The following is a 23,185-nucleotide window of genomic DNA, read 5'->3' as shown; positions in this document are numbered from 1 at the left end:
CATGTTTAGTATGTGTGTGTTCGAATATTCTTGCTTGAAACGTTTCTGACCATTAGTTATTTGTCAAAAATGTATCATATTCTTGTTATAGGAATCATGTCCAAATTATACCCTGCAAGAGCGGGAAAATTCGGACCACGAGCTTGATAAGATAACATATGATTTATGAATGGGTGGGACAGACAATGCAACACCCTGAGAAAAGACAGTATCTAATTGGTCAAGACAACATTTGAGGTGTGGCCAAAAGGCCAGTTTAAATACTCAGGACACCATTCAAATTTTGCTTTTAGCTTTGCTTGTAGTTTAGCTTTTAGTCCATGCTTTGTCATCACTTTTAGCGTTCTTCGAGCGCCGTTCCAGCGTGCTTCGGCCTGCACGCCTGCTGCTACTTAGCCACGATGAGAAGAAACACCACCTAGTCTCGTCAAACTTTACTTCTGTCCTATTACTTTAGTTTCTTTTCTTTTCCGTTGAGAGTTTCGTGTTCTGAGTTAAGTTTTGTCAAACGCCGTGTCTCCAAGTCCAACCTCGAGTGCCCGTCTGAAGCTTCAACAAGCCCACAACTCCGCATCTTCAGCCTACGCCCCCAACCACGGGCTTCCCAAGACGTCACTTCAACGACTACTGAACTTCCAGCCAATCAGCAACCTCGGGAAACCCCCTTTTCAGCAACAACAAAGGGAACCCCCGTTAAACAGGCAACGCAAGTAACCTCCAGACTCACATCTGTACTGGGTGTTATCTTATATAATTTTAACCTCATTGAGGAACTCAGTGCGAGGGTTAATTAAGTGATTAATGGTTGTTCATCACGTCTATGCAATTTCACGTATTGCTGTAAACTTGGGATTTCATATTTTCATTCTCTTAAACTCATTCTTTCCTAACGTTCTATCCTCCTGCAACTTGTGTGAATGTGTGAGTGCGTGTTGCTTATGTGTTAGATTAGTTTATATGTCTTAGATTTATCTAATAAAGCCTTATTTATATTGAAAAGAGAAGTATCTTGTGTTTTGTGCTCACAAGTTAATGTCTTAAACTGCCGATCTTGTTACTGTGTTAATTAATAGTGTTTTTCACTATACTTTGGATATTAATATCCAGCGCAGATTTGATGTTAAACGGCTCGTTCAGTGAATCGCTGGCCGTTTCAGTGATCAGCCGTGAAACAGTGATTCTGTTCAAATTCCCCTTAAAAATCTTAAATGATTCCCTTTGAGCTAAATTGACCTGTTTCCCTTACACGATAAATGCACTCCAATAGTGAACTTGAAAAGGTAAATTCTCAAAAGATCCAAAACTTCGTCAAAAAAAAAAAAAAACTTTTACGCTTCATTAACAGTTAAACAAATGCTTCCATGGGTTCCAAACAATTCGATTATGAAGCAGTGTAAACGGTTGCAAAGTTCTTTACTTAATGAATTGGCGGACCACTCTTAGCTGGGACGTATTGCTTAGCTTCTTTGACAAGCTATCCAACACAGAGAAACTTAAATTGTACCTTTTTTGAGGTGGATGAGATGGGATTCCAGTCAATAGATAAACAGGGCAGGTAAGCAGAGCAAGGCAGGCAGCAGGCAGGTAAGTAGGTTGGTAGTAGCAGACAAAGCATGGACTCCAGTAGTCCAACAAACAATTGGTAAGTGGTTGAAAAAAAAAAATGGTGTTTAAAAAAGGCACAACTTAATATCAAAAATAATGTCCAAATAGCGTTCAATAGTGATTCAATTAATTCAGTATAGATTCTTTAGCGATTCAATAGCGATGTAAAGAACTGTATGCTTACTTAACGGTGCATTATTCTTCTTCTTCTTCTTCTTCTTTTGTTTTTTTATGGCGGTTGGCAAACCAACTTAACGGTGCATTACCGCCACCGACTGGGCTGGAGTGTGAATCAGGAGATATTGGATCTTTAAAAAAAAAAAAAAAAAAAAAAAAAAAAAAATTAAATCCTACAGGCTAAGCCTGTGTCTCTAAGAAACTTAATAACAAATTGATGAATGTTACTGGATGCTTTCCCTAATAAACCTTGCATTGTAAAATTATTCTGATTGACACTTCTGAGAGACTTAAAAAACCTGGTTTTCTTTCTTGGTTGTACTTTGTGCACTGAAATAAAATATGCTCTACAGTTTCTAAATGACTGCAATATGGGCAGTTCCCTGTTGGATGTTTCCCTATTATCTTCAATGAAGAATTGAGCCCAGTGTGGTCCTATTCTTAACCGGGTACCAACGGCTTCCTATGTTCCTTTTTGTTTTAGAAAGGTGAGAGGCGGCCATCTTTATCTTCAAACGTTCTCACCGACTATCAAACTAAAAGTCCCTATCAAATAAAGGACCCTAATCTAACAAAACATACCCATGCTCCAATAGCACAACAAATTAGATTAACCTATTGTTAAGTTTTTTAAAATTTTCTGTAACCTGCTTCGGTGAGTCTAGTCTGTTCATGCTACGTCAAGTCTGTTTCTATCAAGTCTGGTCAAGTCTAGTCAAGTCTTCATTTCTTGTTTGGATTATGTTTGGATGTTTTGGATTTCACTTCTGTAAATAAACTGCACTTGGGTTCTCACTACACTCACCTTCAGTGGAATTATTACTATATATATATATATATATATATCTCATACTAGTTCAAATCTATTAACATTTTATTTGCTTTATTTATTGCCCATTTACTGACATATCAAACTGCTTGTTTCTTGTCCGGTATTGTTTGTCTCACCTCAGTGCTACGTGTGGTTTCTTGGTGTTTCTGTCAATAGTGAAGTTCTATGTCAATTGGAACCTCCTACGTCTCTTTGCTTCAGCAAAGGCACATATGACAAGTGATATATAGTAAGTAAAATATTGTTAGTATATTTAACATGAAATTATATATTTAATTTTCACTAGGGAAGGCATCTGTAAAGGCTTTTCAATCACTCATTTGGCCAAATAGTTAAGAGAATGGGATTACCATTTTAGTAAAATTTATCATATTCAATTAACTAATTTGATACAATGACTATTTATGTGATTTATTTTATCACAATAGATTTATTTTGTTTTAAACTCATTCATGTAGGCTGATGCTTTGCTCATATTGTCATTAGATGTGTTTTTATACACAAAATAAAATAAAACATTAGTGCCAAAAAAGGTGCATGTGCCTTTTTTTTCTGAATAAAAACGTTAAAATAGTGTTCAAAGAATATACTGTCATCTGTGTGTACAAATTATTATAAATTACTGAAATCAAAGTCAGATCAAACTATGGTCAGTTTTTGTTTTGGCCCTCCTGTAAAGTTGCTGAAATATCACTTACACACTTGTGGTTCTCACACCTTGGAACGGTTAATATTTTTACATCTGCCTGTTTCACATTGACCACTGACTTTAATTTTAACACCTCTCTCTTTAGAGAGCAGTAGGATGGATCCGGCTGTAACAGCTTCTAGAACAACATGTCACACAGGGAAATAACTAAAAGATAAATAAAACATTTAGGCCAGACACTGACTATTTATCAATAATGGAAGAGCAGCATGTTAAATACACAAAATAAAGAAGGATCAATTCCCATTTAAATTCATTTCTGCAAATAATAACTGATCTGATGCATTGAAACATAGACTGCAAATCAAATCAATGAAACCTCTCAAGATCTCAGCAGAGGATGATTAACCAACTCCAAAAACAACTTTTTAGTTTTTATTTATTTACAGTGTATGAACTTTGCTATTGAAAACTACTGGACTATAAGAACTAAATTAGTCAAGTTGAAATGTCTTAATATTTTAAACAAGCTCAACATCCAGCCTTTGCACGGCAGGGACAGATGTGATGTGATCTGATGCTGTCTGTGAAGAAACAAGACAAAATGAGACAACACTGATCACAAACACAGCGCTCTCAGTCCTGTCTCTGCTGCGGTACAGAGAGGGAGGAAAGGCTTCCTCGTGCAAAGGATCATCCTTGATTCTCTGTTCCTGTAACTGCAGAGACGAGAGTGAGACTACACAGAAAAACATTGCTGCTCACCTCCAGAAATAGTTTAAGTGTTACCATATAAGCACAATATTACCAGCAATGGTGAGAAATATAACCATTTTCAACACAAACAGCAACAAAGCAGATCTGTTATTTTCCTTACAAAGAGAGTCAGTGAATGAGAACAATTCATTCACTTTAAAGATTTGTTCAGAAACAGTGAGTCGTTCACAGAAGAGCATAAATATCTGATTCTTCACTCAGGGCCAGTTTGACTAGAAGTCTTTAAAAATAAAGTGTCTATAAAGATGTTTCACATGTTGTGGAATAAAGATCTGATCATGGCTTTGATCAACATTTGGTGTCATGTGATGCGGTGGATGTTTTATGGAGTGACTGATGAATATTTTAGTCAAGCCAATTCACATATCCTAAAGTCTTGCCAAAAGCAAAGCAAAACAAAAACAGCAACTGAACACTTCCTTCCATTATTGCCCAGAAAAAAAAAAAAAAAAAGTGGTGAGTTCCTTGTCATCACAATTTTATGGGGTAGGTTGTCACAAGAGTAACCTGACATTAGAAGCAAAACAGAGAGAAACACTCATGATATATATATTTTTTTTGTATTTGACTAGAGACACAGTATTCACACACAGTTTTTGAATGAACATAATGAAAACAAAACAATCATCTGACTGGAACAGAAGACACAAGTACTTTTGTTTGAACCCATGACTCTTTAATCGTCACGTGGAAAAAAGAAATAACTGATATTTAATTTTGTGACATATAGAATATAATTTAAACAGACACTGATGTAATTCTCACACTACTGTCTATAAGAAACAGTCTTTAAATACTAAAGCAAGAGTAGCTTCTTCTGCATTTGGTTGAAAATTTGGGAATTTTTTTTTTTTTTTTACAGCATTTTGCTTTTTCAGTTCAAGAAATATCTGACATACGTTTTATATAATTTGTCTAAATATATCATTAATCTAAGCAGTCATGGAAATGTCGCATCTGCTGCTGAAACGAGGAGCTCATGCAGTGATCTGGTTCATGAATCTGGATTTGTGCAGCTCTTGTTCTTGTTCACAGAGGTGTAAAGTTCACCCAGCGGCTCATTTTATGTTCATCTGATGGCAGCGTAAGTCACTGAATCATCTTGATCCTGAAAGAACAGCACAGAGTTTCTCCATCAGTGTTTGAACCACAGCCACATGTTGATAAACGTCTCAGGTTACGAATGTAACCATGGTTCCTTGAGTAGGGAACGAGACACTGCGTCCTCTAGGGGTCGCTATGGGGAACACCTCGTCGTGACCTGTGTCTGAAGCACACATTGAAAAAACACCAACGAGTTGGCCGGCTACAGCCTCTGACGTCACTCTGACGCCCCGTTACCGGCGCCACTATAAATAACTTACCACAGTGTGGATTTCAGAAAGTGCGCAAAGACTTCACGTGCATACTTATCAGCGCATGGATTTTAAAATACTGTTCTAAGGAGGGGCTCTCGTGCCACTCTGATTGAGCAGCTCATAGATGGAATGGTGCATCTCAAACATTATGTTTGAGAGTCATCAACTCGATCAGTGGAAATAATGCTGGAGCGTACTGGGGAAAAAACAGAGAACTCAGTCTCATATGAGAGGAGAACTCCGGATTCAGAGTAGCGCGCTCATAGGCGCCCAGATAGCCCCTCCCGTTGAGGGAAGCGATGAAGTGTATAAACAAATACACGCTGGCTGAATGGAGCCCAAGGTACCAAGGTCTAACCATCTCGAAAAGGGAACGAAACTGAGCGCGTAAACCCTTACCGTACAGGATTTCAGAAAAGTGTGCAGAGTCTTGCGTGCACACTTACCACTTACGTGGGATTTTAGAAAGTGCACAGAGCTTAGCGTGTGTACTTAAAGGTTCCTAAGCATCGCAGAGCCGCTGAACCGCACAGGAGAGGCAAGCTCAAATTTTGCAAACCTCTGGCGAGGGGAGCATCACCTGGAAGACTTCCGTAACTACCACCTCCACTTCCCGCTGGCCCCTCAGGGTGACCTGGCCAACATTCATGAAATCTCCTGCAGTGCCGTGCCAGTTCTGATGATCAGCGAGGCTCCCACAGAAACCCGTGATCTCGGCCGCCTAATACCAGAGCACGAGGCCGGAAGGACGGTACTGATGAGTGTTTAGTAAACGCCATAACTGAGCACTGCAAAGGAAACTCACAGAGTTTATTAGTAGACACATAACCACCAGCAATTTAATACACATAAATATATACAGAAAGTGTTACATACTCTTACCCACCCTCCTGCAATGGAGCCCCGCTCAAGGGAAGCCTCCTTTAGTCCGGACCATCAGTAAGGTGGTTGCTATGAACATAGAACCAGCCAAAAACATCATAGGTCCAGCATAGGAGACTGTTATGCAAGAATTTTTCACCTAACCTCGATCAAGTGGAGAGCTGGTGGTTACAGGGGAATTAGGCAGGGGAGGATAAAGCAGAAGTTAAAAAACACCCAAAGGGAATGAGTAGCTACCTAGGTATCGCTCCAATTCGGACGAGAACGCTGCGTCGTCTGAATCACATAACTCAGGTCCTGCTTATCTCCTCATAACCCACGATTCCTCTTACCTCTGCCCGCAGGCGGGGGAGGAGCGAGAGCCGCGACACTAGCCTTCTGCGCCTGTCTTTGATCCTCAGATCGAGACGGGCCAGGACCCCTATGTTTGTTCGGGCTCGGACCCGGACCTTCATGGAATGAAGGATTTAAAGGCAGCTGAGCGCACCCTTGCATCCCTGAACTTCTCGACCACCATCTTGACGGAGGTACCGAAAAGTTCGGAAGGCGAGACCGGAGCATCGAGAAGAAAGCCCCTTTCTTTCCTCCCGATGTCTGCCAGGTTCACCCACAGATGTCTCTCTGTTACCACCATGGCCACCATAGACCTACCCATGGCGGAGGCGGCCTGCTTGGTAGCACGGAGAGAGAGGTCTGTGGTGCGGCGCAGCTCGGCCTCCTGGTCATCTGAAAGGCCCTCGCCTTTATTCAGGTCCTTCAGCAGATCAGCTTTATAAGCCTGAAGCACTGCCATCGTGTGCAACGAAGCCACAGCCTGACCTGCTGCTGCATATGCTCTGCCATTTAAGCAGGATGTATCCTGTAGGGGCTTAGATGGCAAAGAGGGAGTTTTAAGAGAGGATGTTTCCCCCACAGAGAGATAGCTAGCCAGCGTCTCTTCTATAGGGGCATCCTCTCATAGCCGTTTTCACGGTCATTTCTCAGATCCATGCTTCAAACAAAACAGTCAATGAAGATGAAGAAGAGAATGACGTATTGTCCTGGCGCTTATTTATAGTCGCGCCGGTAGTGACGTCAGAGGCTGTAGCCGGCCAACACCACAGTTCTTATTTTCAATAAAAGCTTCAAAATGCATCCTGAAAATGCTTAAAAAGTGTCTAAATACCACTATATGAAACAACCCTAAAATCACAAGACAGGGAAGCTTAATTTATCTGAGATTCAGATTCAGAACTACATCTCAGCAGTGTATAGACGAGAGAAGCTGCTCTGCTTTTCTCTGAACAGCAGTCAGTGATGAAGAACAAGAGAATGAGCTGCTGTCTACTCACTTTGAGTGATTTTACTGGCTTTTTACTGGAACAAGAGACTTCAGAGTAAGTCACATCATCTGTCTGCTCCTAAACATTTAACACACAGAACAGAAATGTTTGTCACTGTAATATTTCAAATAATATGACATTATAGAACAGAACTGAATGTCTAATGGTTTCTTTGACTCACGTTGTCTCTCGCAGCAGCAGGAGTGGACATGTTGATCGTCTCATACGTCACTTTATCTTCATTTCTCATCTTTGACCTTCAGACAACAAACAGTTAAAACTGATGAATCACACTTTATTGAGCTTTAAAGACAGAAATCAGATCTAAATCACTGTTATTACTGAACTCACCACCGATTCATCCGTCTGTCTTTTATTATCTGAAAAAAAAAAAAAAAACGTGCCTCAAATAATTATTTATAATAAAAGACACATACAAACACAGAACGTTCACAAAGCTAATGATGTTGAGGCAAGAAGCAATGAATTGAATGAAACAATGTTTTGTTTGATTTGATAACTCTTTGAGATTGACATTACAGGAATAAAGTTGTGTTTTGAGAATCTCAGAGTCACATAATCCACATGTTTCTGTGATACACACAATCTGATCATGATGTACTTGTTTGCTGATCATTACAGTGAGATCTGAACAGTTTTTTTTTAATTGTTATAAAGGAGTAAATCTGAAACTCACCAGCTCTTTTTCTGCAGATCAGCCAGAGAACAGCAGCCAGGAAAACAGCAGATGCAGCAGCAGCAGAAATCAAATCACTATCACTGAAGAAATCACTGGCACTGAAGAAGAGACAGTCATAGTCAGGAACAAAGTCAAATCTGCATATGTTCAAATGGAATGGTTGCATCAACAAATATGTTTTTATATCAGTTTTGCCTTTGTTAACACTATCATAGTCGAAGAGAAAGACAAGTGTTATGATCTGCTTGTTTAAGGTTCCAACATAAAAAAGGGATCAGACAACAAAGTCTAATCAAAACAAATTTTTTTATTACATAAAACTATCACAACAAAAATTAATAATAACAAACAATAATCTAGGGCTATTAATGGAAATAATTAAATATAACAACAACAACAAAACGTTAACTACATAATATAAGAAATGCCAAAAGAAACAAACCAGAAAAGAGTCAGAAAGCGACACTCCTGAGAGAACTATCCCTCCAGGAGGACCTACCCCAAATAACTCAGAACACACTTAAATACTCAAACTAACGATCAATTAACAGGTTGACAACCAATCAAAATACGTACCAATAAGTACATCTCACTACACTTTTATTCCTTTTCACACAAATTTACAGAGTTTCGATTAATAAAGTGTAATTTTCACACAATTACTTTAAAAATATTACGGTTATGACTTCAAAACAATTTTTAAATGTTGGGAGATTTGAAAAACTGATGCTTTTGAATGTTAGAATCGCACATATCCAGCTTAATATCTTATGGGTTTTTTCATAGATGATAGGTTTGTTCGGTAGCTCACAGAGTCCGGAGATGGACTTGAGAGGCAAGGAGCTCGGGTGAGAATCCCGTGTAACCACGGTCCGACAAAACAGTTCAAATCTGCATATAAGGAAGTTCAAATGGCATGGTTGCATCAACAAATGTGTTTTTATATCATTTTTGCATTTGTTAACACTATCGGGTAGGTTTAGGGTTGGGTTTGGTGTATGGCATATATTCCCAACACGATAGAGCATTAACTTTAAGCGACAGTCCCCAGATATCTGAATTCTGAACCACTGCAATATGTACCTGAAGCTGCGTAATAAAAACACAGCGCTACATACCTTGTAATAGTCAAGTCAAGTCAAGTCAAAGTTTATTTATATAGCACAAATTTAACACAACTGTAGCTGATCCAAAGTGCTTTACAGTAAAACATGATTTAAAATAGAAAAGAGTGGAGATATAAGCAAATATCATATACAACAGACAAATTATACAAAAAACACCAACTATATATACATAAAAAGAATAAAATAATATAAATACATAAACAGTATCACTCAAAAGCTAAGGTATAAAAATATGTCTTTAAGCTAGTTTTAAAAACATCCAGTGATGGAGAAGCCCTAATACTCAAGGGTAGACCATTCCAGAGCTTTGGGGCAGCTACAGAGAAAGCTCGATCACCTTTTGATTTGCAGCGAGAACGAGGAACCGATAAAAGTAACTGATCTCCAGATCTTAATTGCCTAACAGCTGTGTAAGGTTTTACAAGATCAGAAATGTAATCCGGGGCCGAGTTATGCAATGCTTTGTATGCAAAAAGAAGAATCTTAAAATCTATTCTAAATTTTAGGGGAAGCCAATGCAATGAGGCAAGGACAGGGGAGATATGGTCTCTTTTTGTAGTTCCTGTCAGCAATCTAGCTGCCGAGTTTTGAACCATCTGTAAACGGGGAAAGTGTAGATTGAGGTAGGCCAATATAGAGCGAATTGCAGTAGTCTAGTCGAGAGGAAATTAGTGCATGAATCACTACTTCAAGGTCTTTTCTAGAAAGAAAGTGTTTTACTTTTGCTACAGATCTAAGTTGGAAAAAGCTACTCTTCACAACTGCATTTATGTGCTTGTCAAACTGAAAAAGAGGGTCAAAGTAGACACCAAGATTTTTGGCATGATTGTGCAAATTATTACTTAAAAAAACCTAACTGTGTTTTGACAGAGTTGTTGGTAGCAGCAGGACCCAGTAGAAGCACTTCGGTTTTATTTTCATTTAGTTGCAGTGAGTTATTTGACATCCAGGATTTAACTTCATTTAGACATGAGAACAGACGGTCTAAGGAAAGGTCGTTGGCATATTTGATTGGAAGATATAATTGAAGGTCGTCAGCGTAACAGTGATAATTTATATTATATTTCCGGAATATTGAGCCTAAAGGGAGCATGTAGAGGGAGAATAAAAGAGGGCCAAGAATGGATCCCTGCGGAACACCGCATTGAATAGGCATGGCGGGAGAAGTGAATGACCCGATATTCACAGAGAAAGTTCTCCCCTTTAGGTATGAGGTGAACCACTGCAAAGCTTGGCCCTGGACTCCAACAACGCACTGAAGACGATTTAAAAGAATGTCGTGGCTCGATAGTGTCAAATGCGGCACTCAAATCTAAAAGAATCAGGATGGCAGAAGACCCAGAATCGATAGACAGCAGAATGTCATTCGAGACCTTCAGCAATGCTGATTCAGTGCTGTGCAATGCTCTAAAACCGGACTGAAATGGGTCTAGAATATTAAAAGTATCCAGATAGGAGCCAAACTGTAAAAGAGCAACTTTTTCCAAAACCTTTGAGATGAAGCAGAGTTTAGAGATAGGCCTGTAGTTGTTATGCACGGTAGGGTCTAGATGAGATCCTTTCAATAAAGGGCTGTACGATAGCATGTTTAAAGCTTTCTGGAAATACAGCGTTTATTAAGGAGCTGTTTATTATAGTTAAGAGGGTGGGGCTGATTGTATCTAAAACCTCTCTAAACAGACGAGCAGGCAGAACATCTGATTGACAGAATGTAAGTTTCATCTGAGAAATTATTTTACGTAATTCAGCTAAGGAAACTGGTTCAAAAGTAGTAAAGCTACTAGATGGAAGGACCAATTGAAAGTTGTCTTTGTCTATTTCAGGTGAAGGGAGATGCGATCTAATATCCTGTATCTTCTGAATGAAAAATTCTGAAAAATTGTGTGCATGTCTCAGGATTGACAACAGGAACTGAAAAAAGCAACAGGATTTAGAACTGAATTTATGGTTTTAAAAAGTACTACTTTGGCCTATTTGCATTTTTTGCAATTATGTGTGAGAAGTAGTTAGATTTTGCCTCATGAACAGATTTTTGATAGGCAACTAAGCGGTCTTTTAAAATTTGGTAAGAGACTTGGAGGCCATCCTTTTTCCACCTGCGCTCAGCCCCTTCTGCACTCTTGTCTGAGAGTACGAGTAGCTGCATTTAACCAGGGCTGAGGACTAGTTATAGCCTTACGGTTTTTACGTTTAAGTGGAGCAACTGTATTGAGAGCAGTACAACAGGCGGAGTTGAAAATTTCAACCAGTTGTTCAGTATCCGTACAGACTGATAAAGAATTGACAGTAGAATTTGAAATGAGCTTGGAAAGTAAGACTCAGAAAATTCAAATGCAGTCGTAGAATGAAAACGCACGTGAATAATGTACAGGCAGAGAATTTGAAGGCTTTACAATTGAAATAACAGGCTCAAACACTACAGGGAAATGGTCAGAAATGCCAGCATCAGCTACTTCACAGATGTGCACAGAAAAACCACGAGTCAAAACAAGATCCAGTGTATGGCCTAAGGAATGTGTAGGACTAGAGACTGACTGTATAAAACTGAGTGAGTCCATAAGGCTCATAAAATTTTTGACCAAAGGTTTTGATGGACAACAGACATGGATGTTAAAATCACCCAACACCATTAGCTTGTCATAGCGAGACACTTGATTGGACAGAAACTCAGAAAACTCGTGAATAAAAGTTGAATTGACTTTAGGAGGTCTATACACCAATACACAGAGTATGGGGCCATTTAGATCAATTTTTAAGAGCTGTGCCTCAAAGCTAGAAAAGGCATCTACAGGCAGAAGTCTGCCATTTAAATGAGTTCCTAAAAATCGTTGCTAAGCCGCCACCATGTCCACTTGGCCTAGGTGTACTGTAGAAAGAGCAGTCTGAAGGGGATAGTTCACCAAAGAGCTGAGAGTTCTCCATTCTTTAACCATGTTTCAGTCACGAATAAAAAAAATCCAAGGAATGAGAGGTAAAAAAAGTAATTTAGGATAAAAGATTTATTAGACAATGATCTAGCATTTACTAGAGTCATTTTAACTGTCGTTGAGGATGAGGTAATGCCTGGCGTAACACCTGGTGAGACATATTTCGGATGACGGAGATTCACTACATGAGCGTTTCTATCCTCATGACGTGTATTATTAGTACGCAGTCGGCGAGAAGAAGACCAGACGACCGGTATAGTACATCCATCAGATGAAGTTGTAGAAGCGTTGTTTATACACTGATTGCGACGAGAACCCCGGTGTATATAGCGAGGCCGGCGAGCAATTCCAAGAGCAACACAGTGATTGTAGAGACTGACTGGCAGATGTAACCGTACTTTGGGTTTTAGATTATGAAGATCCAGGGACGAGTAAAAGAGCATATTAGAATTCCACACGCCAGAAGGCAATAAAAAAGACCTGGGATGCTGCGCAAAAATCAGTAAAAACGTATAAAAAACCACACAACGAGCATCAAAAGCAAAAAACATCCTACAACCCGCGTATACTCAGCCAGATTTTAAAACCCCCGTGTTAGCCAGCACACCAGACAACTAAGCCACTTTATGACGCATGTCTATGGAAAAGGCAGCCCTTTCGAAGAACACCTCCGCCAAACTAGCGTACGACTGACAACCAATAAACCGAAAGAAAGTGTTAACTAACTTACGGAAGACGGGAGAACAGCCCGCGGCGCTGAATGGTGGCGAGAGCTCGTGTTTGGCAGGTGATACAGCACGACCAAGTCCGTTTGTAGGTCTTTGATGTTTTGCACACACACAAAAGTAAGAAAACAAATAAAAATGCTCAAAAACAAAATCAAGTCCAGAGCGGTAAAATCCAGAGCTCGGTGAGTAACGTCCAGAGAGCAGCGGCTGTCAGACAGCCCCGGTATATATATATATAATTAATCCTATATCAATGTAATAATAAACGTATTGAACCCGTGTTTTTAGCGCCACTCAGTGGACATTTCTCTGTAAAACTGCAGCGAAAGGTGCAGTAAGGTACGTAAAAATGGTGTTGCAGAAAAGTACACAGAGGTACAGATTTTTTATGAGACCAGGTTTTATTAAAGCTATATTTCTCATGTCTGTGTGATAGTATTCGCTGAGGGTTTTGGGATAACGGTGAAGATAGTTTGGGTTTGATATTCAGATTCTGTTTGGCTACAAATCTTCAGTGCTCTGTTGTAGACATGTAAATAATATCATACGTCGTTCTTCATGATTCATGAATTCAGATGTCCTCTGATCTGAGATCAGTTTTTTTTTTTTTTTTTTTTTTTATTTATTTATTTAATTATCTATTTTTATTTTTTATTTTTATAGTGACTTTATTTTATAATGCGTATAGCTGCATCTTGGACCAAGATGTTGGCGCGTACACATCACGAGGCTCGGCATCTCTCCATTTTTTGCAATTTTGCAGTATTTTTCCTGCTCATCTCGGGTCTGTTCGTACTGAACAGCTTTGCTTTAACATCATACGCCCGACAGGAGCTTTTGGATATTGGTGTGGACCACCATTATCCATCACTTATCACTAATCTTTGACTCATCACTAATCTTCGACTCATCCCTGAGATCTCCAGAACACCCGAGGCTACACACTCTACCCAGCCAGGCCGAAGTGCTCGCAGGCGGTGTCGAGATCGTAAACAAAGGCGGGGGGAAGCGCGGAGGTCTAAGAGCTAAGCTAACGCTAATATCGCTCCAGCTCTCTTTATCCAGCATTTTCCTCGCTAATGTGCGGTCACTGGTGAACAAAATGGACACGTTACGACTTCGCATCACCCTCCAGTAAGAAACTTTTGGATTGCAATGTCATGGTTTTCACAGAAACATGGCTACACAGCGACGTACCCAATAATGCTATTGAGCTAGCTGGACACTACACGCTCCGGGCAGATATAACGGCAGATGACTCCGGCAAAACAAGTGGTCGTGGATTGTGCCAACAAAGCTTGGTGTACAAACACTGTCATTGTTGGGAGACACTGCTCAGCTAACCTAGAGTTTCTCATGGTTAAATGTAGACCTTTTTATCTGCCGTGGGAGTTCACTTCCACCATTATAACTGCAGTCTATAATCCATCAGATGCTAATGTCAAGCTTGCTTTGAACGAACTTCACGTGGCCATTAGTAAACAACAGACTGCTCACCCAAAGGCTGCTTTTATTGTCGCGGGTGATTTTAATCAATCCAAATTAAAGACAGTGTTCCCCAAATTCCATCAGCATGTTTCCTGCCACACCAGAGGAGACAAAACTTTGGATCATGTTTACACAAACATTGATGGAGCCTACATCGTGACCCCCCTCCCCCATCTCGGACAGTTGGATCACCTTTCTTTGTTTCTCACCCCTAAGTATTCACCCCTCATCAACCGTGTGAAGCCATCAGTGAGGACCATCAAAGTATGGCCAACTGGAGCAGACTCTTTACTTCAGGACAGATTTCAATACACCGGACTGGAGTATGTTTGCTTCTCAGGCTGCCTGTGGCTCTCACACGGACATTGATAGCTATACCTCCTCTGTACTGGATTATATCAACACCACCATTGACAGTGTTACAACAGAAAAACAGACTAAATGACTTCTATGCTCACTTCAACAGCGACAGCAAGGAGGTGCTGCCACCAAAATCACATATTCAGCAAACCAGCAACCCCTCAAACTCACCTCCACAGATGTCCCCACTGCACGCACGCAAGGCTGCTGGCCCGGACGGCATTCCTGGTCGTGTGCTTAGGGCATGTGCTGAGCAGCTTGCAGGGGTCTTCACAGACATTTTCAACCTGTCCCTCACCCAAGCAACTGTGCCAACATGTTTTAAGTCCACATCCATAGTGCCAATACCGAAACAACCCTCCCTAACACACCTAAATGACTGCCTCCCACCCAGCACTCACACCCATCATTATGAAGTGCTTCGAGCGACTGGTTCTAGCACACCTCAAAGACTGCCTCCCACCCACACTGGACCCTCACCAATTTGCTTACCATAAAAATAGGAGCACAGAGGATTGCAGTATGCACAGTGCTGCACTCTGCACTCACACACTTGGACAATAACAACACATATGTACGGATGTTGTTTGTTGACTTAAGCTCAGTATTTAACACCGTCATTCCCTCCAAGCTGAACACAAAACTTGGAGACCTGGACATTAACACCTCCCTCTGCAACTGGATTATGGACTTTCTGACCAACAGACCTCATCATGTTAGGTCAGGCCACACCTGCTCCACCACCACACAATCACACTCAACACCGGCGTACCACAGGGCTATGTGCTGAGCCCATTCCCTGTACTCCCTCTACCCCCCACGACTGCAAGCCTGTGCATGGATCAAACACCATCATTAAGTTTGCAGACGACACCCACGGTGATTGGCCTCATCAGAGACAACAAGACTGCCTACAGGGAGGAGGTACAGCACCTGGCCGCATGGTGTGCTGACAATAACCTGCTCCTTAACACCAGCAAGACAAAGGAACTCATTGTGGACTTCCCCATCCACATTAACGGGATGGTTGTTGAATGTGTCTCCAGCTTCAAAGTTTCTGGGAACCCACCATCTCGGAGGACCTGTCCCTGGACTACAAACACCTCCAGCCTGGTCAAGAAGGCTCACCAGCGCCCTCTTCTTCCTCAGGACACTAAAGAAGAACCAGCTGTCTTCAGCCATCCTGGTAAACTTTTACCGGTGTGCGATCGAGAGCATCCTGACCAGTTGTATTACAGTCTGGTATGGGAACTACTCTGTGGCTGACCGCGCAAAGCACTGCAGAGGGTGGTGAAAAACTGCCCAACACATAACAGGGACACCACTTCCTGCTATTGAGGACATCCAGAGGAAACGCTGTCTATGTTGAGCTCGCAGCATTCTTAAGGACTCCTCTCACCCTGAACACAAACTGTTTATCCTCCTGCCCTCCGGGAGGTGCTTCAGGAGTCTCCAGACAAGGACCAGCAGATTCAGGAACAGCCTTTTCCCTACAGCTGTCTCTTTACTGAACTCTGCCCTCTGACACCCCCCAATGCCCCCCCCACACCACACACACACACAGACTCCTCACCCCTCCTCATCACTACATCTGATATATTTATTTACAAACAAGCAAAAAACAGTAAACTTAGGTACTTGCACTACTGTCTGTTCATCCAGAATACTGAGTAATCCATTTGCACACTGAAATAGTTTCTATGCACTTAACTGTACATTGTATTAGTGTAAATGATGTTCATATGTTCATAGTTTCTGCTTATAGTGTACATACACTTTTACATAATCCATCTGTATAGTATGTTCATGGTACACCCATCTCATGCTGATAGTATTTAAAAATCTGTAAAATTATGTCCATAATACTGCCTTATCTGTATATTTATTGTACATTTGTAACATATTGTAGACCTTCTAAATTCATTACTTACTACAAAAAACACTAATCTAATCTAATCTAAAAAAAATGCGGCACTGCGCCAACCAATCAGCAAGAGTTGCTTTTTTGGTGGACACTTAAGAGACTGAAACCAGTTTCATCTTGACCTGCTTGGTTTGAAATATAGGAATGTGAAAAATAGGCGTTTCTTCATGGTTCACAGTTATTTCCAACAAACATGGAGTCCAGAGATGGGTAGTAACAAGTTACATTAACTTCGTTACATTTACTTGAGTACATTATTTGGGTAACTGATACTTTCTGAGTATATTTAAAGATGGGTACTTTTACTCTTACTCAAGTACGTTTTCAGTGAAAAAAAAACTGTACTTTTATTTCGTTACTGTGGGCGAAGCTCCTCTCGTTACTTTATCTTAATGCAATACAAGTTATAAATGCTTCAGTTTATTCCAAACGCACCGTCTACTTTTCGCTGAGCAATGAGCTCCCTGGGCAATGATCACTATGATCACTGACCGGGGAGCAGTTGGGGTTTCAGTGCCTTCCTCAAGGGCACCTCAGTTGTGGTATTGCCGGCCCGAGACTGGAACCGACAACCTTAGGGTTAGGAGTAAAACTCTCTAACCACTAGGCCACGACTTCCCCACAAAATGAAACAAACAAAGAAGATTATTTTGGGTGAATTTGGAGCATGTGGGGGGTTGAGTGACGTCATTGCCTATAATTCATTATCTAATATTTTAAAAACCGAAACAGCACAAATGAAAACTTTAACCTGCACAAACCAGCACAAACGGAGCCCAAACAAAACGAAAAAATTTTGGGTAAATTTGGAGCATGTGGGGTGCTGAGTGACATCAGAAAATGACCACTAAACATCATTTTAATATCTTAAAAACCTAAGCAGCACAAACAAATGTTTTTATGCGGCACAAACCAGCACAAACAAAGCACAAACAAACAAGACCACTTTCGTGAATTTGGAGCATGTATGGGGCTGAGTGACGTCATCGCCTATAATTCAATGTCTAATTTTTTTAAAAACCGAAGCAGCACAAACGAAAATATTACTGGCACAAACCAGCACAAACAAAGCACAAACAAACGAGTATATCTGGGGTGAATTTGGAGTATGTGGGGGGCTGAGTGACCTCAGAATGACCTATAAATATTATTTTAATATCTAAAAAACCAAAGCAGCACAAACAAAAATATTACAGGCACAAACCACCACAAATGAAGCACAAACAAACCAGACTATATGGGGTCAATTTGAAATATGTGGGGGGCTGAGTGATGTCATCACCTATAATTCAATGTTTAATATTTTAAAAACCAAAGCAGCACAAATGAAACTTTTACTGGCACAAACCAGCACAAACAAACAGGTCTATTTGGGGTGAATTTTGAGTATTTGACCTATAAATATTATTTTAATATCTATAAAACCAAAGCGGCACAAATGAAAAATTTTACAGCACAAATGGAGCACAAATGATTGAGACTATTTTGCTGACGTTTTCCGTTGGGTGAGGGGCCAACTTCACGGAGGTTGATGGGACTTATCTGTTTCTGTTGTTGTTGTTTGTTTTTTCTATCAACAACGCAAGTTTGACCTGTTGAGACTTATTTTCTGGAGAATACAATATAATATAATGTGGACCGTTTGTATCAATAAAACAAGCGCATTATGTTCAACACTCCCACCACATTAACTTTAGTCTTAAACTCTGGTATAATTATCAGGGGCTTTGGAAAGGTTTGGTCCCTGGCTCTAAAAATTAGATTTTAACTTTGACAATCATATTATCATACACAATCATATTTTAACTTTGATCACATTACATAAAAAGTTTACATTTTTGCTGTCAAGTTTCATTTCCTTCTTTCCCTGCAGCAGTTTCTGGACTGTTGTTCATTAGTTTGCATCAGTGCTTTGAGTTTCTCGTCTGTCAGACTGAAAGAAGCTTTTGTTTCTCAGTTTTTTCTTCTGCTTCAGTGACACTAACAGTCCTTAATGTTATCATTATAAGGGTCTAACACTGATTAATGAGCTTGTTCTTCTCACCTGAACTCTTGACAGTGTATGTGACTGAGGTCTTGACTTGATCTCTGTGAGTAACTTCACATCTCCACTCTCTGTTGTGATCTTCATTCAGGAGTGTTATATTCAGAGTGATGATAAATTCTCCACATGAGGATGATATCTGATATCTGGAGTCTGATCTCGTCAGTTTACACACCAGCCTGATTCACCCAGAACAGCTCAATTCTCCCAGAACTGACCGAATCACCACAAGAGACTCGAGGATATGAAATACAGCTGACAGCAGAGAGTCACAGAGAGACCTGCACTGATCTCAGTCTGTGAGACTGAAACACACACAATAACACACAACAACACACACATCACACACTCTTCAATCATCAGGAGAGTTTAAATGAAGAATTAGCTTTTTAAATTATTTTTAAACTGACCAAATAATCATAAAATTACCATGAAGAACATGCAGATAAACACCAGCATCAGTTCCTTGTTGTTTGTGGTTCCCATATTGTCTGCACATGTAAGATCCATAATCTTCTGTTGAGATGTTTGTGATGTTCAGAGAGCAGTCAGACCCCAGACTCAGTCTCTCATGTCTCTGTGTGTCTGTCTTCTTTATCCCTAAATTAATCAGTTCAACTGCTGAATCTCTGAATCTGTTATAGATCCATGTAGTTGATCTGCAGTCATGAAGAGCATTATTACAGCGCAGACGGACATTTCCTCCAGAACTGATGAACACATGAGCATCATCTACTCCACTGGCACCTGAAACACAAGAACATCTGAGTGATCATTATGTTATATATTAATAAATGAAAAACAAAAACACACCATCATAAAAATCAGAAGGTTCAGATCACAGTCTTTTTCTCCAGTTATTACAAACACACTCTCCAGAATAAACTCTTGTTCTTCATTAGAGAGCTAATCACAAACACACTCTTCATATGAGAATAATCAGAGATGTTTGAGAGTGAAACTGTCTAGTTTTAGTGCGTTCAGGAATAATGCAGTCTGTTCTGTATCAAACACAAGAATAACACTGATGGTGTTCAGATGAACTCTTTCTCAGGGGACTGAGTCCACTGAATGTCTTGAAGAGAAAAACACAGATTTCTTTACCTGTGAGAAGTGAAGAGAGAGCGATTCAGTCCCAGCAGACACACAGATGACCCTCAGAACATTTTCTCTCTCTTCTCTGTCTTTCTCTTCATTATTTGCTCTCAACTCTTTCTTTAAAATACCTCTCAGCTCCTCCTGTGGTTTTTAACTTCCTCTGATCTGATAGGATCGCGAGTGTTTTAGAGGACATGCTAGAGCTGCACTATATGTCTGTGCGTAATGAAGCTTTACATTGTGTGGAAACATGTTCTTCAGTGTGAGAAAGTGCATTCTGTCAAACACACACATCTGCCCTCTGAACACAGTTTATAAACTATTCTTTCCTTCTGCACACAAGTGTTTCACTGATAGTTTTACTTCTTTCTTTGAGCAGTTTCCTGCATGCCGTTAAAATCTAGAATAACATCATTAAATATTTGTGGAATTAGTTAAAACCAGTTTCCATTATGACTCATTTGTAAAATGAATTCAAAAAACAGTGTAAGTGTTCTGAAATGATTAGCATCAGTTATATTCTTGATACACAAGCAGTAGCTGCACACGAGCGTACAGTAAAGAAGACGTTGATGCTGGATATGTGTGCTGTGGCTCAGGAAAGTTGTTGCATCAGCTGCTGTTGTAAGTGAAAGTGACGTTGACATACAGCCAAAGTATGGTGACCCATACCCCAGAATTCATGCTCTGCAATTAACCCATCCAAAAGTGCACACACACCGCAGTGAACAGCACACACACCATGAACACACACACCTGGAGCGCAGTGGGCAACCATTTATGCTGCGGCGCCCGGGGAGCAGTTGGGGGTTCGGGGCTTGCTCAAGGGCACCTCAGTTGTGGTACTGAAGGTGGGAGAGAGAGTCAAGTCAAGTCATCTTTATTTATATAGCGCTTTAAACAAAAAGATTGCGTCAAAGCCAACTGCTGAACAACAATAAATTAGGAAAACAGTTGTGTCAATAATGCAAAATGACAGTTTAAAGGCAGTTCATCATTGAAATTCGGTGATGTTATCATGCAGTTCAGTTCAGTTTAAAATAGTATCTGTGCAATAATTTGCAATCAAGTCAACCGATATCGCTGTAAATGAAGTGTCCCCAACTAAGCAGCTCAGAGGCGACAGCGGCAAGGAACCGAAATCTCCATCAGTGACAGAATGGAGAAAAAAAACCTTGGGAGAAACCAGGCTCAGTCGGGGGCCAGTTCTCCTCTGACCGAAGACCGAAACAGCAGTTTCAATTCCAGGCTGCAGCAAAGTCAGATTTGTGCAGAAGAATCATCTGTTTCCTGTGGTCTGGTCCGGTGGTTCGTCTGAGACAAGGTCTTTACAGGGGATCTGTCTTCTGGGGCTCTAGTACCTGGTCTCCGCTGTCTTTCAGGGCTGTAGAGGTCCTTTCTAGGTGCTGATCCCACCATCTGGGCTGGATACGTACTGGATCCGGGTGACTGCAGGTGACCATATGACTTGGCTACAGATGGATCTGGTGCGCTACGGTGACCTCGAAAAAGAGAGAAAAAGACTAATATGAGCGTAGACGCCATTCTTCTAGCGATGTAGCAAGTACATTGGGTGTTATGGGAACTGTTCCCGGTTCCGGTTTACCTAATTAGTGCAGCCTAAAAAATCTTTAACGGATTTGGATATTAGATAGTGTATTAGTAGTTATGTGTAGAGCCAGTGTTAAAGAGATCGGTCTTAATCTAGATTTAAACTGCAAGAGTGTTGTCTGCTCTCCCGAACAATGTTAGGTAGGTTATTCCAGAGTTTGGGCGCTAACTAGGAGAAGGATCTGCCGCCCGCAAGTTGACTTTGATATTCTGAGGTCTTATCAAATTGCCAGAGGTTTTGAGAACGGACGCGGACGTGGATGGACTATAGTGTAACAAGAGCTCATGTTCAAAATACTGAGGTGCTCAACTCATTCAGGGGCTTTATAAGTAATAAGCAAGCTTTTAAATCTCTCATATGTTTTGATCGGGAGCCAGTGCCAGTTGGTTGACAGGACCGGGCTAATATGCGCATACTTACGTTCTAGTAAGAACTCGTAGATGCTGCTTTTTTGGACCTAACGGAGGTTGTTTACTCAGCGTGCGAGAACAACCACCCGCAATCGAGCATTACAATAGTCTAAACTGTGGTCATAAACACATGGATATAACAATGTTCTGCATTTGACCTGGAGAGCATACTGCCGTAATTTAAGCTATATGTTTTTGAGATGGCAAAATGAAATTTTATCAATGCTTAGAAACGTGGCTTTCTACGGAAAGGTGCTAATAAATAGCACCTATTGGGTTCCTGAACTGATGACGAAAGCATTTGCAATGGACAAAATGCAGCCATCAAGTCTTAGACAACGTTCTAGGTTTATTACATTCCTAGCTTTTACGTCCTTATAATTACCAACCTCTGTTTTTTCAGCATTTAGCCAGTAAAGAAATTACTTGTCTCCCAGTTTTTTATTATCGACTGATGCATTCCGTTAGTTTTTCAAATTGGTTATGTTTCACCGGGCCGTGAAGAAATATAGAGATGAGTATTCATCAGCTCACAGTGAAAGCTAACAACCGTGTTTTCCTTATGATATCTCCAAGGGCAACATGTAGAGCTGTACATTCACTTCCACCCCCACTTACCCTACATCCCTGTCGGATCCGGAGACCCGCCCGCCGCAACCTTGAGTGGGAATCTGACATCATCGCGGATTTGTCGCGCACAACTGTTTTGCACAGGTGTTTTTTAGACGTCTGAACTTGCTCAGTATGAAAGATCCCACGGATTTGTCAAACTGCTTTCCTGCAGTCTGTGTTTCTTCTGACTTCTGACTATTTTGTAGTAAGTAATGAAATTATGTCTTTGGGGCAATTTATCAAGTAAACGATAACCATTTTTAATTCAAGGACCATGTAGTGGAGGAGAGTAAACAGAAAAAGTGACTAAAATCATAAAACCTAAAGTACAGTACTCCCAAAAAATACCTTAAATACTGTTATTAACTTTGTTACATTACAACCACTGTTCTAATACAAGCGACTGTGAGATTGACCAGTAATTTGACATCAGCATTCTCTCTTCTGATTGCTGTTTACTGCCAAGTTTTTTTTCTCTATTGGAGCAAAAGAGGAATGCACTAAAACCCCTTGATGACATATCCTGGTTGTCAAGGATATTGTCAGTCCTGTT

At 40.5% G+C, this 23,185-nt stretch overlaps 1 pseudogene; it reads right to left on the bottom strand.

Moving 5' to 3' along the window:
* Positions 1-4,746: 4,746 nt before the first annotated feature.
* Positions 4,747-20,023, bottom strand: LOC109101033 (annotated as a pseudogene).
* Positions 20,024-23,185: the final 3,162 nt, after the last annotated feature.

Source organism: Cyprinus carpio, chromosome A5 (genome assembly GCF_018340385.1).
Source record: "Cyprinus carpio isolate SPL01 chromosome A5, ASM1834038v1, whole genome shotgun sequence".
Taxonomy (NCBI): Eukaryota; Metazoa; Chordata; class Actinopteri; order Cypriniformes; family Cyprinidae; genus Cyprinus; species Cyprinus carpio.
The sequence above is the reverse complement of the archived record's forward strand: the minus strand, read 5'-3'. Positions and strand labels throughout refer to the sequence as shown.